This window comes from Hyaena hyaena, unplaced genomic scaffold, assembly GCF_003009895.1.
Source record: "Hyaena hyaena isolate Hyena2069 unplaced genomic scaffold, ASM300989v1 scaffold_332, whole genome shotgun sequence".
In the NCBI taxonomy this organism is placed as follows: Eukaryota; Metazoa; Chordata; class Mammalia; order Carnivora; family Hyaenidae; genus Hyaena; species Hyaena hyaena.
In genome coordinates this window covers 1,415,093-1,420,969 of record NW_024080964.1, presented here as the reverse complement: position 1 = coordinate 1,420,969, position 5,877 = coordinate 1,415,093, and positions in this window count along the sequence as shown.

The following is a 5,877-nucleotide window of genomic DNA, read 5'->3' as shown; positions in this document are numbered from 1 at the left end:
AGAGTGCACACACGTGCAAATGAGGGAGCAGCAGAGAGAGAGAATCCCAAGCAGGCTCCATACTGTCAATGCATAGCCCGTTATGGGGCTCAAACTCACTGCCCACACGATCATGACCTGAGCTGAAATCAAGAGTTGGACGCGCAACCGACTGAGTCACCTAGGCACCCCTAACACACTTGATTCTTGATGGCCCACATGAGAACTGTACAATCCAGAAACCAGGCTTGGGGTTAAGTTAGTAAGCATGTTGGATGAGAATAATTGAAAAAGGGCAAATGTTGTGTCATAGGTCATGATGAAGAGGGATTTTGCTATTTAAGTTTTCCCTTAGATTGTTTAGAATTCATCTGCTATTCAAATATTAGCTTATTTTGGCAGCAAAACACTGACCTCTGGTAAATGCTAGAGAGTGACTCACAGAAGTTTCCACAAACATACTTCTTTTTTCCCCTTTTTCTTTTTGGCCAGAACTCACCATCTTTATAAATGCCTGATAAATACTTGGATTGATCCTCAGTAGGAGTGTGTATCAAGGGGCATGATAGTGAGGGGACTCTCATTCCTTTTGGGTCCCTGTTTGGCTTCAATTTTGTAGTCAGCAGGCAGAAAAGAGGCAAATATTAGTACCTGGCTGTGGCCAGGGAAAAAGTGTTTACAGTGCTTACTTTAACCCAAGTTCAAGGTCAGAGAGGACCAAGACACAAGGTACAAGGCCAACCAGCCTTTCTTAGCAACCTGCCACGTTGACGAACTCATCATTGTCCTGTCTCAAAATTTTAAATACGGCATGAAATGAATGTTCTTTCTCCTTCACTCTATATATGTATTATGGCCCCTTCCTGACCAAAGCCTTGTTATTCTTTATGGTCAGAGACCAGACTATAGAGTATGTGTGTGTGCACTATATTAAAACTAGTGGTCTAAAAATAGTTGTGTACAAGCAGAAGATGCGTGTTTGTTGAGTTCAGGCTTGCCAAGCCGTAGAGCTCTTTGCCTGGGAGTATGTATACAAGTATATCTTGCCCTGTTACCTGGAAATCCTAACCAAGGGAGAATCCAAAGGAATCCGATACACAGGCACTCCTACTCACAACAGTGATTCTCTACAGGGGCAGGCCCATCATTTAGGAGGTATTCTGGAAATTGTGGGTGCATTTTTGGTTATCACAGTGACTGAAGGCATGCTGACTGGTATTTGGTGGCTAGGAGCCAGGATTGACAGATGTGTGGAACAGCCCCATAGAACAGAGAGATTGTCCTGCCTGTCTTTCACATGTCCTTCAGGGCAATGATGTGGGTGAAAGACCAATTTATAGTTATTTGAACATAGACCCTAACTCTAATTTTATTTCTTCTTTATATTGCACTTAGAGCATTTATGTTAATTTTAAGAAGGTTTTTCTGTGAAATGGTAGGTTATATCATAGATGAATTTCATTTGAGGACAGTGAAGGAGGTGTTTCATGAAAAAAAGTGGTAGGGGTCTCTTACAATTGACAACTACTGTTCTATTTTTTAAGTTTATTTGTTTATTTTGGGAGAGAGGGAGAGGGAGGAGTAGGGAGAGAGGGAGAGAGAGAATCCCAGGCAGGCTCTGCACTGACAATGAGGCGCTCAAACTTACAAACCACGAGATCATGATCTGAGCTGAAGTCAGATGCTTAACTGACTGAGCCAGGCAGGCGCCCTGACAACTACTGTTCTAGATGTTTGATTGTGCCTTGTCTTTTCCATGGCAAATTCACAAATTATCGATAATCTCATTCAATCTTAGGCATAAGAGGTAGGAAGACATCAATCTCAGGAGTCGACATTTAAATCCTAAAGTATGAAGAATCTTAGTTGGGGGCTCCTTTCACCTGCCTTACCCATATTAGGAAGAAATTAAAGATAGAAAGAGCCAAGATTTCTTGTGGAAACGGAAATCATAATAAAGGTAGTGAGGATGGGAGAGTCTGGGATTAGGCATCAAATTAGGTGGATATGCTTGCCAGGGGTAGAGATCATTACTTCTCTGTCTTCTAGCCTTCCACCTCCAAACTTTCCCCGCCCCAGATACACTCACACAACCCACTCCTGTTTCTGGAAATGTAAAGTGCGTGTCCCATTTACTCCATACACATTGCAAACAGACTTCCTTTGTTCTCAGGATGTGTGCTGGACAGTGGAAAGTTTACACGAAAACATGCCATCCGCCAAGCTCCAGACATTCCATTTGAATGAAGGTGCCAAGTGAAAGGTTTGGAAAGATCTTCAAAAGAAGATCCAGAGAGGCAAAGTGTTCATTAATAAGGACCCTACAATTATCAGGATCTGAGGCCTTTACCCATCATTAGGCTGAAGCAGCTGCAAATAATCGCAAAGGGAAGAAGCAGTGCATGAACCATGATGTTATATGCTGAAAACTGCAGTGGAAAATGACAAAGTGATTTTTTTTAAAGAGAGAAACAGACTAAAAGGGAGGTTTTAGGGACCAATAAAAGACAGGGCTTGACATTCAAAACTTAAAAAATTATGGGATACTTTCTGCTGTTGAGCATAGTGAGAGATCTCAGGAAGTAAAAGGATTGGCTGAGAAATACATATTTTTTGTCTCCAGATTAGACATGTGTCTCTCATGAATCTGTGCAAGACCCCTTACAGTGGACTCGTGGCTTGGAACAAATAGGTAGTGAATTAGGCTGAAGTATGGAGATTAAAGATATGATGGAGGAAAGTGATATGGTTAAGAGGAGGGCCAGCTTCATGGGTGCGTGAGCTGTGCTTGCAAGGGCCCCACACTTGGTTTGATACCCTTCTATCACCACTTTGAAATTATTAATAAGTTTTGAACAAGGGCCCTCACATTTTCACTTTACACTGGGCCCTTCAGATTATGTGGCCAGTTCTGGTGAAGAAAGAGAACTTTGAATCTCTCTCAGAGGATTTGGTTCAAATCCAAGCTCCACCAGTGGCTAGTTTTATGATCTTGGGTTACTTATTCAATCTTTCTTAATCTGTAAGATAGGAGCCAGGATGGTACCATCTCCTAGATAGGTAGAAGACGAACAGAAGACTAAAGAAAGACTAAAAGAAACAATATGTTGTGAAGACAAAAAACCAATATGGCAGTATTCAGTAGATATTATTAGTGTTATTAATGACAAAGATCTGGAGGACATTGCAAAGACACCAAAGCACCAAGCAGTGTTGGAGTAGAATTGCTTTCTAAACTCATTACTAAGACATTTCTGCTCTGGTTGTGTGTATTGATGTCACCATCCCTGTGGCAAGATAGGCCAAGATAATTTTCTTAATTGCAGGCTACGCTGACACATTTTGTGCCAGAACTGAAGGAGAGTGGGTGTTATTTCAGATCTGTGAATCATCACACACACTCATGCATCACATATTTCTTATAGATTTAAAGAGTTGAACTCTAACCAAGATAATGGAGACATTATTTTAGAATGTAGAAATATGCCCATATAAAGGCAACTTGCTATTGAAAATACTTCCTTCACTGCGTGGGCCTGCCAAGTCATTTTATTTGCCATACAGTTATTTAATGCAGTGTTCTCAACCAAAGAATGTGCAAGTCAAAAAAAAATATCACCAGACCCATTTTGCTAGGACTACAAATTAATTATTACCTTGTCATGAGTAAATTGACTGTATTGTATTAGAATATAGTTTGGGCTTAGTGAGGAATGAAATATGGAAGTAAGGCCGAGTGGAAGCGTTTTCTTCCATTTGACTGAATACCCTTTATTAATTCCTTGCTTATTACTATAATTAAAAGTAGTCTTTGGCAGTACATGCCCTTTTGAAATTATTTCTGAAGTTGAGAACAAATTTTTTTAAATGTGAAATTGATTTTTTAAAGAAGGTTTCAATGTTTTAAGTATGTTATGAGTATTCCACTTAGTGGAAATACCTCGGCTACCATATTGTGATAAGGAACTTTCCTCCAAAGAGTTGAGTCATAGTTCTGAAAGAAAACTCTCAATTGCTAGGAAGACAAAATTGCCCATGTGATATGGGAAGTGAATTCTTTCTCCCAACCAAGGCTAATTCCACGGTTACATGTGAAGGTAAAATTGCTCTCCCATCACTTTCTTTTCTTTTCTTTTTAAATTTTTTTACACGTTTTTATTTATTTCTAGGAGAGAGAGAGAGAGACAGCTTGAGCAGGGGAGGGTCAGAGAGAGAGAGGGAGTCACAGACTGAAACAGGCTCCAGGCTCTGAGCTGGCTGTCAGCACAGAGCCCGATGCGGGGCTCGAACCCACGAACCGCGAGGTCATGACCTAAGCGAAAGTCGGACGCTTAGCCGACTAAGCCACTCAGGCGCCCCACTCTCCCATCACTTTCTAAACATTTTGACCTTGGGCTTTACTCCATCATTAAATATAATCTGATAAATGCAGCATTATGGATTTGGGGATGACTCTCCTTAATTTTGCATCCTACTTAAAAAAACTGTTTTTTACATATTAAATATTTTATGTAACATAAAATTTACCATCACAACCATTTTTAAAAAAGATTTGTTTAAGTAATCTCCTCATCCAACATGGGGCTCAAACTCACAACCCCAAGATCAAGAGTTGCATACTCTACCGAATGAGCCAGCCAGCGGCCCCCAATCACAACCACTTTTAAGTGTATAGTTTCAGTGGCAGTAAGTACATTCACATGTATTGTGTTTATTTAGAGGACTTCAGTGCCTAAATCTGCAGAATTGTTGCCACTTGTAAGTTGATGCTTACAAAAGAAAGTGACAGACTTGCCTCTAAATTGCCAGGGAGAGCACCTTTACAGTTTATGAAGAGCACCCCACATCAGGCAAGGTTGGGTACAACTCAGGGCTCAGCAAGAAGCAAGAGGGGACCAGTACAGAGGTTTGCCGAGATTACAATATGTTGATCTCTATCCTGGGATAGGTTAGAAATAGCGAATTTAGTGCTGTCCTTGGTCCTTTGTAAATCTTTCCAACAAATTACAAGATTGCCTCACCTCCTCAGATATTTGCCTATATAAATTTTCCTTTTTTTCTTCTTAACTTTATTTATTTATTTTGAGAGACAGAAAGGACGTGCACATGGAAGAAAGGGAGGGGCAGAGAGAGAGAGGGAGAGAGAATCCCAAGCAGGCTCCCTGCTGTTAGTACAGAGCTCAATGCTCCTAAACCTGGGAGATTGTGACCTGAGCTGAAACAGCACTGAGGTGTTCCTGTATTGTTTCCTTTTGTTCCCATAGTTTTATCCTTTCCCTCTATTGGTTTTCTAACCACACATAAACTCACTAAGTGTCTTTCATTTTAATAAAACAGAGAAACCAAACCAAACAACCCTCTGTAGTCAAAATCCTTTGTTAGCCCCATATTCTTCTTATCAAATTATCTTCCAAGTCGTTTGACAGCAAACAATAGTTTCTGCCCTTTTGCTGCTTCTTACTCCCCAGAAACAGCCATTTTCCACTCTTGTAATGATATATATATTTTAAAAATTCATCTTCACATCTCCAAATCACACTCTTGTTCAAATTTTTCCAGCTTTGGCTCTTAGAAACTCTTTCAGATTGGCTCACATGTCCCTTCTGTTGTCTGAGCACTTCCTCACTTTCTGGCAGTATATTTACTTTTCTCCAAGCTCGTCTTGTATTTTCCCTGCCTGAGCCCTAGAATCTGCCGTCCCTCCAAGGAGCTCTGGTTCCTTCTACTGGAGACTGGGTTTTAGAAACCAAGATCAGGGTAGAGATGTGCTTATTGCTGTTTGCAGGAAGGGAAGACACTGCTTTTAGGCTTTCTCAGTGGACAGAGTGAGGAAATGTATGCATGTATTCCTATGTATATACACATATCTATACCTATCTACCCACCTACCTAGCCGTT